General features: G+C 46.0%; 1 long non-coding RNA gene across 1 annotated transcript; it reads left to right on the top strand.

Moving 5' to 3' along the window:
* Positions 1-2,117: 2,117 nt before the first annotated feature.
* LOC139050820 (uncharacterized) lies at positions 2,118-9,303 on the top strand. Its single transcript, XR_011509095.1, has 3 exons — positions 2,118-2,423; positions 7,636-7,897; positions 8,537-9,303. It is a non-coding gene; the product is annotated as an uncharacterized lncRNA (long non-coding RNA).
* The last annotated feature ends 3,088 nt before the right edge of the window (positions 9,304-12,391 follow it).

Genomic DNA, 12,391 nt, shown 5'->3' with positions numbered 1-12,391 from the left:
TTTATGTCAAGACGGCCTGACGCCATGTTGCCTATGCTGTCACTTTAGTAAGCATGTTGAAACAAAAAATGACTGAATCCAGTTTGAATAGTAAGAAGTAGTACTATATTATTCAAAAAAGAAAACAGAAGGAAGATGTTAGTAAAATGCACAGCTAATAAATTACATTCGAATAAATGTAAAACCTATTGCAAATCGAGTCGAGCATTTTCAAATACGAATGAAAAGGGGATGCTGTAAGGATTGGGAGGTCAATCCCACCGCTCGTAACCAGTTGTCAAGATTGGAGTCGGGCATGAATTACATGGCAGCTGGCCCATGCCATCATCGAACTTATCCACGCTGAGGACGTTGTTGAAGGGAAGGACTACTTCTCATCGAGAACGAGGAATATGGGTTTGTTTACAGTATCTACATGAGCACGTTGCAGTTCGTCAGTCTAGCATTACTGCGAGAGAAAGTACTAAGCAGCTGCACAACAGCTGCTTATATATAAACACCCTGCCCTCCCTAGATCCCTAGGTGAGGGAAAACGTTCGACCAGTGATCGTAGCCGAGCCGGTTTTAGCGGGAGGGCTTACACACACACTTTCGCACAGCGTCCACGGTCTCCACTGAGGCCAGACGCTCTTCGCAGAACTCGGGGCTTACGTCTGGAAATGTGCGTGGGACGGTGCCGCCAAATACGTTCCCTCGAGAACCCCCCTGCTCACGGCAGACCAGGTCGGCGGTGGCATGTTCAATAACAAAGCCTGGTTCGTCGAGCTCATCTCGGCAATCCCGCGACGAAGAGTCCCGGATGCGGCGTATTGTCCTCCGCACACAGTAGACTTAGTGGCGCCGTTTGGCCAGAGGATGACGGTGCCTTTCCAGAAAATGTCGACGCCACTGTCGCACCTGGTTGGCGAAACTTTGCATGTTGGCACCTCAGCAGGCCGTTCTTAACAATGCATACGTAAGTAAATATTTTCGAGGATGACATATTTCTAACCAATAGCAAGCTCATCGGTATAAGGCCTGAACTTTTTCACAACTAAGATTCTCTCTCAGCAGCTGCAGAAAGTCAACCTCAACTGTCTAGCCCGTACACATCATATCAGTGTTTGGTTTCACTGCTTTAGAGAGTATATTTCGGCTTGGATGAGGGACACCTGCATCCGGGCGTGAGCCAACACATTATTTTTTTAGCTCAAGCTCCTTCAAAAAGGCAGCGCCATGCTTCCTTTCCCATTCATTCCTCAATGTGCGTCGCTCCTTTCTGTTCTCATCCTCCTTCCGCCACGCTTTCGCCCCTCAGACTATTTGAAGCATCCTCTTGGTCACCTGTACAGCCAACGTATGATTTTTTGGACTCCCGAGGGGCCGCGAAAACGTCAGAAAAAAAAAGAATGAATCTAACTGCCCTTAAGGGCTCGAATTGCCACAGGCACGTCCGATAAAGCTCTCAAGGCCTTCCAGTACACGTATTAGGCATATCGGGCATATTAGGCATATATCTGCGCGTGCCAGGCGAGTATAACATCGGCTGTCTACTATCGCGAACAGACAATTTATTATGCAAAGACCCCCTGGCTACAGTGTACTAGCCCTGGCACACTTCGGCCTCTGCGGCCCCAACCCACGGGCCTCCCTGCTTCCAGCTGTGATCCGCCCGCAACCGCTTGGGTGCCCTGGAAATCCTGCGCCGCCTGCTTTGATAGAACCTCGGGTGCTCTCCTGAGGCCTCCGTTTGTCGGTTACATCTATCCTTCAGGAGCAGTGCTTGTAGAAAACATATAAGCTATCGTCGCGACTAAATAGGCGACACGCGACATATACAACACCAGTCTGAACCTTGCCGACAGGGATCACCAAATGGGGCATCCGAAGAGGCGATTGGAGGATTGGTGGACGAAAGGTAAGGAAACGACAAAAAACGGAGACGTACAAAAGCCCAATTAGCAATATGGGATCAGAAAATTTGGGTGTGGGAGTTCATAGCGTTTATTTTTTATTTTTTAACTTAGGTAGGTCATTAAACAATATAATAGGGAGAGCTTAGTGGCCCAAGCGACCACCCCGTTTCAAAGAAGACGCTCCTAATATCTATCCATGTATCTATCCGGCTAGCATGACAGAGCCAAGTCAAGCGATATAGGTGTTCCGTGTATCTATGGTGGCCGAGTGTAGACCGTGGTGTAGGCGAGTAGGGAGCTTGCGCGGAGTTTGTGAATTTGTAAGCCAGGAACCGGCCGAAGAAGGACCTCTGTGTTGCCTTATCGGTGTAATCGTGGGACTTCCGTGTTGGTCGTCTAACATTCCCAACCTAATTCACAGTCCAGCCGCCTTCCTACGCAGCACGTACGATCCTGCAGCATTGTCAACACATCGACAGTCGCAACACATGGATGCAGAATCTCCGATAGTAGCCAGGTATCAGTGTGGCAAGTATTCTTGGTCATTTATTAACGCGGGGGGGGGGGGAGGGGGGTATTAGTGTCCATTTCGGCCTCCGCCGATTGTCTGGACCTGTGCCGGTGAGAAGGAGACTGGTTAAGGGCGCCTGTCTCCCATCTCACTGGTACCCCAACGTAGCGAATCAGCACTTCAGCGACAGCCGACATGAACAATCCATACCAACGTTACTAGATTGGTTTCAGTTGTCAAACTCCGCCGCGGCACCTGACCCCTTTCTGTCGCGCGCGACACTATCGGCCCGAAGGCGGGCGGTGCGCGCAACGTTTGTGCGGGCGGACGAAGACGCCGATGAGCCCAGCAGCGTGCCACGTTTTGCTCGTGTTTCTGATTTGTATGCCAGGAAAAGTCTGCTCGCCTTGTGAGCAAACATGCCTGCAATGGAACAATGAAACGGCAATGAAACAAGAAAAACCACGAGAAAGAGATAACGAACCACGAGAAAGAAAGTGATAGCTAGGGAGGGTGCCGCGCCCTTCCTAACTATCACTGTCTGCTTTCACTCCTGTTTTTTTGTGTGTGTTTTATTTAAAACTTGCGAGCATTCTACGACGAAATAGTGTACCAGGCTACCGGCTTTGAAGTTCGTGCGCATTTCCCAAGGGCTATAAACATGTTGCACTAATCATTTCAGGTCATCAAAGATTTTTCGGAACAGCTAAACTTGACAGAACAGAGTGCAATTCAAAATAACCTGAAGCTTTTTGCATCACAACAAACGACAAAGTCGCTGCGAGTAACTTTGACGTCGACTTTAGACATTGTCGATGATCTGCCGCGTCCAGTTGCGCTATATATGTTTCGACAGCCAGTTAATTATCAAGATTCACTGGAGGTAAGGCACACTGTTCACATTTGTTGTGACTGCATACACGTTGCACTGTTTTCTAGGAAATTCCCTCACTCATGTTTTTTCAGCAATAGATTGGACTAGTGCGTTCCTTCGATTGTGATGAGTCCCATCCTACTGTAATCAACTTCCCGCAGATTCCGCCTTCTAAGCCTGTATACACCTGTTAAAACAGCGCTACGTGCTAGTGTGGAAGGTATGTCAGGCCCTGTCTGTGCTCGTCGGCGTCATCGACACATTTAAGCAGATGAGAGAAGCCTGCCAGTAAAAAAAAAAAAAAACAAACAAGCTTTCGCAGTGCCATTGAGGCGGCTTTGATAAGTTGCCTGGAGCCAAGCAGCTCACCAGAATGTGCTTGCAATGAGCACACTTATGCTCGAGGAAACATAAGGCACAATGCTGTTTATTATCTGTGTGGATATGTCGTTCATAAAGTCAGAAAGAGCGCACCATGTGAACTATGCATAGCGGACATAAGCTTTGAAATCCCAGCAGTTGGCTGCGACAGTTACTTAATTGAGTGCAGAAGTCTCAAGCAAGGTTCCTTAAAGCACGTCCCGACGCCAAAGATACTGGGCTTTATGAAGACTGCTAACAAAAGTGTGTCAGCTTCCCTGGATGAGGCAGGCCTTTGCGGAGATATATTTTGGAAGGTTTTAGATGATCTAGAGGGGTGCTGCTTTTCTCTTCTTGGTTGTGCAGAGGATTCGTTCGCGTTCACGTGCGAAGTACTGAATTTCTTCATTGTTATGCGGATGCATTTTTACTCCAGGGATACAAACTGGCATCTAGAAAGCAGTCACAAGGTAGCTGTAGCAACCAAGAAAGCGCGTCTTTTGTGAATATCGATGCATCATGCTTAGATTCATCAATACGGCGTTGTACCGGTCCTATCATTTTTTTCATCTGTACATAAAACATGCTACAAATGAAAAGCCTCACTGTCCTCTTCATTCACCTATTAGCTGCTTTTTACAGAGCGCACAATGTAAAAATGCTATTCTTTGAATACTTAGCGCCACGAAAGCAGCAAAAGAAAAGAAAAAACTGGCATTGAGTCGGCGGCACGCTGCTGCCTTGGCAAGCTTCTGTAGCCAACCGGGCCAACCATGGCGGCAGCGCCACCTCGCGAGAGGAGACGGCAGAGGGTCACGTTCTCGCGTCGCTCCCAGGCGGAGTTTTACAACTGAAAAGTATCTAGTAGCGATGATCCATACTCCCCCTCCCCAGTGAGGAGGGGGGAGGGTAGGGGTGCGCGTGTGAAACGCGGTGATTGCTCCTTTCGCTCCGCAACGTTTACTGGAAGGTGGAAGGCTGAAATTCACGTTTAGCGAGGAAATGCAGCTATTAAAAGAGCGCTACGGAGGTATAACAATGCAATGCCATTGGGGCTTACATTCAGAAATGCAAAGTTAGGTTGAAACATGGCCAAGGCTGGAAGTAAACCTAAGAGCAGAATGTAGATTAATTAGCCTTGAGAGCTCATCAAAACAAAATGTAATATGAAGTGGTATAAGGAGACATCGAATACGCTTTTGTTGAGAAATCCGCAGAGTATGATCAGCCTTTCTACATGTCTCTGATAGATTAAGAAAAGGCATTTGATTCAGTAGAGATACCAGCAGTCATAGAGGCATTACGTAATCACGGAGCACAGACCACCTACGTAAATATCTTGGAAAATATCTACAGAGATTCAATGCAATCTACTATGTGGAACCCTAGTTGTGGAAAAGGATTATACTCGCAGACAACTTTCTGTAGCTCTGAAGGGAAAGCTACGGGACGGAGCTATTGCGCAGGTGTTACCACGCTGAGTAGTCCGCCAGCATTTTACAGTGCTTTTGTTTGCTCGGAACAGACGGCGAATCGACGCAGCTTCCACGTGCGACAGTTGCGCGTTTCCCCAGACGCTGAAGGGAAAAGCTGCAAAATAAGTAAGCTTTTACATTCAGTAGGGTGTTCTGTCTTAGTTAACTGTTGCTAATAAGGTACTTATGTTTTCTGTAACGTGGATGAAAACGGAGGACTCTTTTCAGATGCCCTCTCACTTATGCACGTTTTGCTTCCGTAGCTTTCCCTTCATAGCCACAGAAAGTTCTCCCCGAGTATAGGTCACCGTGAGTATGCTTACTGACCTGGAGAGGCAAAGCAGAAGGGTGGGTCTAAAAATTAATCGGCAGAAAACTAAAGTAATGTTTAACAGTCTCGGAAGGGAACAGCAGTTTACGATGGGTAGCGAGGCACTGGAAGTGGTAAGGGAATAGATCTACTTAGGGCAGGTAGTGACCACGAATCTGGATCATGACACTAAAATAATCAGAAGAATAAGAATGGGCTGGGGTGCATTTGGTAGGCATTCTCAGATAATGAACAGCAGGTTGCCATTATCCCTCAAGAGAAAAGTGTATAACAGCTGCGTCTTAGAAGTACTCACCTACGGGGCTAAAACAGAGTATTACGAAAAGGGTGCTACTTAAATTGAGGATGACGCAATGAGCTATAGAAAGAAGAATGATGAGTGTAAGGTTAAGGGATAAAAAAAAAAGCAGATTGGTTGAGGGAACAAACGCGAATTAATGACATCTTAGTTGAAATCAAGAAAAAGAAATGGGCATGGGCAGGACATGTAATGAGGAGGGAAGATAACCGATCGTCATTAAGGGTTACGGACAAGATTCCAAGAGAAGGGAAGCGTAGCAGGGGGCAGCATAAAGTTAGGTGGACGGATGAGATGAAGTTTGCAGGGACATCATGGCCACAATTAGCACATGACCAGGGTAGTTGGAGAAGTATGGTAGAGGCCTTTGCTCTGCAGTGGGCGTAACCAGGCTGATGATGATGATAGGTCACCGACCAATGAAGGCCCACCTCTGAATCCACCATCGGCCTCATATCCAATTCACCTTATTCTTGCTACACATTGCCGATTTCTTGTTGTTCTAGAGAAGCTGCCAGAATTTTTTGGCGAGTTCTTGGATATTGCAATTGAAGATCCTAATCCTGATAAGGTTAACGCAGTCAAGAACTTTCCTATACTTTGCTCAGCCAAAGATGTAGGCAGCTTTGAGGGCTCATACTCTTATTTTCGTTGGTGTGTTAAAAATTTTGTGGATATCGCCCAGCCACTGACTGACCTCAAGAAGGACACGGCATTCTTTTGGGGCCGCAAACAAGCCGACACCTTTGACACCCTCGTCCGTTTATTAACAACGCCTCCGATATTAGGCCACTTTGATCTCTTTGCACCAAGTCAAGTTCACACAGACGCCATTGGCCGTGGCATAGGTGCTGTCCTCGCCAAAAAGCAAAATGGAGTCGAGTGTGTCATTGCCTACGCCAGTCGCCTCTTTTCCCCTTCAGAGTGCTGGCGTGGGCAGTGGCTAAATTTTGCCCTTACTTGTTTGGCCGCCCATTTTCTGTTACCACAGACCACCATGTCCTGTGCTGCCTATCGTCACTGAAAGACCCAACTGGTCGCCTTGGTTGCTGGGCACTCGGATTACAGGAGTATCCTTTCGTTGTGATGTACGAGTCCAGCCGCTTACATCTGGATGCCGACTGCTTGTGTCATCATCACATCAATCCTCCCAACGACGACGAACAGGATGCCAACACTTGCCTTGTGGGCATTTCTGACTTTTGCGACATTGTTAACTGAGCAGCACAAGAACAACTCTCTCCAGTCAATCATTGAATACCTGACTTCAGGACAATCAGATCACTCCACCAGAATGTTCGTGCTTCGCGACGACATTCTTTATAGACCTAACATCAGCTATGATGAACCAGATATACTGCTTGTCCCTCGTCATCTCATGGTTTTGAAAGAACACTTGTGCAGTTCCCATTAAGTAAAAAATTATGTTTGTCGGCATCACTGTGGGATCCCATTTGTTGTGGCTGCTCACGCTTCATACATCTCCAGCCAGTCATTGAAGTCGGTGCCATCGGTGCCGCAGAAGTTTCCTGGATCACGAGGATGCATGAGTACGACAGTCGACGCAGGAGTTGCAGAACTAGGCACAGTCTCCTGCGACATCGGTGAAGAAACGAAGTAACGGCCACTGCGAAGCTCAATTCTGAGTCGTTACCCCGCACCTCCACCAAATGCTACGAAGAGGAAGCCCAATGTACAAATATATTTACAACTGTTTACATGGGCAAAAGTTAATGGTAATCGCGCAGGCTGGTACAAAGGTCACAGCTCTAGGAGACAGTCATCACTTCCTCTTCGTCTCACTCATGTGTGCACGGTCTTGTCCAAACGCACCGTAACAAATTTGCTTTATGCTTCATCGTATGTTCTCTCTCTCTCTCTGTCTGTCTAGGTTATAAAGCAAAACCTTGCGAATTGCAGTAGGCACCAGTCAGTGCCTGCAAGATCCACCACAGTGATGCAAGGGGATGCTGCTACGCAGTGTGACCAGAAAGCAGACATTGTTTTCAAGTCCACATGGTGTGAGGAAGGCATCTCCAAATCGACACAGACTGAGTTATTCACTCTGAAGGTCTCCAAGTGGACGCAATCTGATGATCTGCAAGAAAGCTGCTGTGCCTCTGCACTGCTGGAACTGCCATTGCCAAGCAAAGGTACGAATAGCTACGTGGACTCATTGGTACGGCATATTCTACTTTGTTGTAGTACAGGCAGAAGAATGGGTACAAAGAAAGGCACTTTAGACAAAAACACAGCACTGCAAACACATAATGGTGTGTTTGTCTAATGTGTCTTTCTGTGTCTGTTTCTTTATGCCTGCGGTACAACAAAATAGAAGCAAGGGTACACCCCCAAAGCATTTTAAGTGAATACTCATCATCAACAATGTATTCATGGGGGTACTAAAAAGAAATGTTAACTTAGACTGGATTTCAAAATTGCATATCTGCCATGCCACAAACACGAGTCTTAGCATGAGTGGAGCGTTGTGATAATGCAAGATTTGGACATCATCTGCTTGGCATTAGTGAATATAAATGTGGCTCTAAGACACGAAAATATCTTCAAACTCTGTGATGGAATAATAGTGTACTTATGTGGCAGCTCGGACCCAAACATTAAGAGGAACTTTCTTGAGTTTGCTTTGCTAATAAGTAACCCTCTGCTGCCAAACAAATTCAGGTCGAGTTTTGAAAGAATGCATGCTTCATCTGTAGAAGTGTTGCTCTTTATCATTCACAAATATTGAAAGCACCTTCATTGCCTAACACATTTTTTTTTTTCTCTTTCAGCAGTGCCTCTGGTGCCTAGTAATTCAAGGAAAACCAACAATGGAGTACAGCAAGATGCAGTAGTTGACGATATCACAAAAGATGACTATATACTCGGGAATGATGCTGACGCGGCTTTGAGCAAGCAGACGGAAAGCTCTCCCATAGTCATTGCCTATGCCTGCACACTTTGCTCACTGAAGTTCGAGGAGCTGGAGGCCTTAACCTCCCATGTACTGACGTGCCCCTGGCCTCAACCATTCCAGTGTGTCCTGTGTTCACAGACCTGTGCAGACTGGAAAGCAACGCTGGTTCATCTCGTATCTCACCTTGACCGCACCAGGCAAAAGTGCCCATTTTGCAAGTGCATTTTCGATGGTAGGAAATCGACCATGATGAGGCACATGCAACGGCTACACGTACACGTCAAGGCATTCATGTGCAACTTGTGCAGGGCCACGTATGTCAGCAGGGATGACATGCTCGCACACAAACGTAGGTGTCGTGCAAGGAAGCCATGAGAGTTAGCAGAGGAAGCTTCTATAATTGAGAAAAGTAACATGCTCACTCTAATGGAGCACATAATAGAGAATTTTAGTTATGGGGATGCAAGCTGCACCCAAGTGTTGGGGGACGCAAACCACTGGGTGTACAAAAGAACCTAAATCAAGCCCAAAAGAATGCGAAGGGCCCACAATGCTGTTCTGTCCCCCAACGGTTGCCTGCAGCTTGTGTCCCCTAACCTAAATCTCTCTAATATATATATTAAACATATACTTTTCTCATAACAGACTTCTTTTTTTGCGTGTGCATGTATGTATGTGTTTATATATGTATGGTGCCTCAGCTAATTTTAGCCAGAGTTTAAAAGTATGCGAATGCCACGTAGCTGGACAGAACCAAGGTGGGGTTGTTTGCCGTCACTTGGAGATACTCAAATTAATTTTAATTCTGCCTACTTAGATAATTCTCAATTGATTATGCAACTTCTCAATCAAATGTTATGATTAGATTAAAAATGCCAATGAGAAAATTGGAGAGCGACATGAAAACCTCCTGATACAGCTTTCTGTTGCTCAATATGTGCTACATAAAAGTTTTTGAGAGCGTGAAAGAATTACGTAAAGGCATGCAAAATCGCCGCGCAACCGGCCGCTCGAGGCACTTTGCGTGCATTCGTGGGCTTGTTTCGCATTCGGAAAAACACTTTTATCAAGCACGTATTCAACAACAGAAAGCTGTATCGGGAGTTCATGTTGCTCTACAATTTTCTCATTTACACTTTTCATCCAATTATGTTTGATAAGTTGATTAATTAGTACTAATTATGTTATTAAGTATAATAAAAGAATATGAATATCTCCAAGTGACGGTAAACATGGGTACCTTAGTTCTGTTTAGCTATGTGGCATTTCCATATTTTTAAACTCTGGCGAAAGTTAGCGGGGACACCCTGTGTGTGTGGGGGGGGAGGGGGGGGGGGCGTGCATGCTGGGTGCATGCTGGGTATGCCAGCATGAAAACCTGAAATCAATCATACATTTCTGTCTCCACCGTTATTACACTCGTAATGGTAAACAGGTCTTCCAACACCCTTATTTTTTTTTTTTTCGTTTTTGGATTTGTGCATGGCGGCATCACAGTGATTTTAGAACTATGAGGCATTCAGGTATATCTGCGATAGGAAGCCCACTTTCGCCCAGAGGTGTGCATGCTGGGTATTGACAACTCCAGAATCTGTCACTTGTGCTGGCAACACTGTCAAAATAAGATGGCTACGACATCCAGGTTCACACCAGCTTTTGCTTGGTGCTGCTTTCACATGTTTCGTGTTCGTGGTATCGAATTGAGGTGTTTCGTCAAAGGCGAAAGGGTACTTGCTGCCAATTACCTTATTTTGATCGGTCTCAAAGATTGCAGTGACGAAATCACAGAAATCGTTGTGCTGTGTGTGCCAACATCTGGCCTGCCATTGAGCCGCATTGGATATTTTAGGACAAACAGCCTTTCAAGCAAGCCATAGGATTAAAAAAGGGAGGTGTTTGTGCGTAACAGGTCTCCGAAAGGTGCAAGCTCTTGTTCACGGTGTTGCTCCACTGGTACATGTACAATACTCGACTGTTTTAACCTTCATTGGCAACTCCACAGTGCGACTCGTGTTGTATATCACATATAGCATCTCACTATATATGGGCGGTAGTGTCCGCCTTGCTTTCAGAAGCTAAATATAGATATTCTGCACCAAGGCTAAAAACTAATTTTACCTGGTCACTGCGACGTCTTGGGATACAACAAAATAGAGTTCCGTTGTCAGTCAGGAAAGCGCGTGTGGTAATGTCTGCGTCCTATGACTGGTGCTTGTTCATGTTTAAAGTATGCAGTGTTTGAGGTTGGGCTCTGGCTTGTGAACACAGCAGACAACCGCCATCCATAAATATTCTCGAACCCTGGTGAAACATGAGAAGTCCTTAACAACGAATCGGACCAAGTTGAGTTTCTCCCACCAGGTTTCCAAAATTTACCAAGGCTTTCTTTCAGGCAAAGTCACTTGTATTAGGGTAAATGCATGACTTGGAATTGAACTGAACCAGTTGTAATGGAACTTAGGTGTGTGCACAGTGTCAGTAAGCGAACTAGCGGCACTCTGCGCAGGTCTTATGCTCCAAAGATGGAATGAGCGCTGTTTGCTGTTGCTACTAAATTTCTTGCGAGCAAGTAAACTGACAAGTCAATGCGTTGAATGCAAGAACAGTATCTTCTTGCACCGCTAAGCTAGAGCACACTATGGAAACGATATGTCGCCTCACAGCATGTGTCTCATGATGCACTTCGGACCTTCTGAGCCAGTTATCATTCCTACTACCGTGCCTACAGACTAAAGTACATTAGCGAGAATATTTCTGCTGCCTAAAGCAGTAGTAACACTAATGCTGGGGCAGAAAGCTATAAACAAACAAAACCAAAGGAAGCTTAAACATACATCGCTATAATTTACTAAGGCACTTGCCTAAACGAAGCACGCGGCACGATTGGAAACGCCAGCAAGATTTTGAAAGCAATGTTCTGCTTGCCGGGAAGAAATCGCGAGTGAAGTGTTTCGAACAAACTGGTATAGTAGCAGTCGTCACCTTTTCTCGATGCAAAGTTTCTTATCCTAGTAGCTTTCCAATGGGTCTCGTCTGCTCCTTTCAAGAAAACCTGAAATCAATCATACATTTCTGTCTCCACCGTTATTACACTCGTAATGGTAAACAGGTCTTCCAACACCCTTATTTTTTTTTTCGTTTTCGGATTTGTGCATGGCGGCATCACAGTGATTTTAGAACTATGAGGCATTCAGGTATATCTGCGATAGGAAGCCAACTTTCGCTTCAAGCTTGAACCTGGATGGACTGTTTCTCTGTGAGGCCGCTAGGGGGCGAGCATTTAGTTGGAGTTGCCAATAATCCAAGCAGAGCAGGACGAAGAGGCCGGCACCAGATGCATGCAGGACAAAAAAGTGGGTTGACTCGGACAAAAACACTTCACAGCTTGCAACTTATCTCGCAATGTTGCAATGAGCAAGAGAGGTTTCCAATGCATAGCCCCTCGGTGAAATCACTCAAAGGCAGCGACTTTGTGGCGATACTTTCCACTCAATTTCAGGTTCCTCCTATGAGCCACAGTTCACAGTCAGTGGTTCAGCTGATTGTAGTGATAATGTGTGGGAGTGTCGCTCTGACCATAGGGTGTCTACCAAGTTGACATTTCCAAATTCCCCCGAGTTTTCCACGTTTTCCCTGAGCTGCTTTGCAAGATTCCCTGAATGAGGCAGAACTTCGTTTTATGTCAAGACGGGCTGACACCATGTTGCCTATGCTGTCACTTTAGTAAGCA

The sequence above is a fragment of the Dermacentor albipictus genome, chromosome 10, assembly GCF_038994185.2.
Source record: "Dermacentor albipictus isolate Rhodes 1998 colony chromosome 10, USDA_Dalb.pri_finalv2, whole genome shotgun sequence".
NCBI lineage: Eukaryota > Metazoa > Arthropoda > Arachnida > Ixodida > Ixodidae > Dermacentor > Dermacentor albipictus.
Note: the sequence above shows the minus strand (reverse complement) of the source record. Positions and strands in the feature narration are given on the sequence as shown.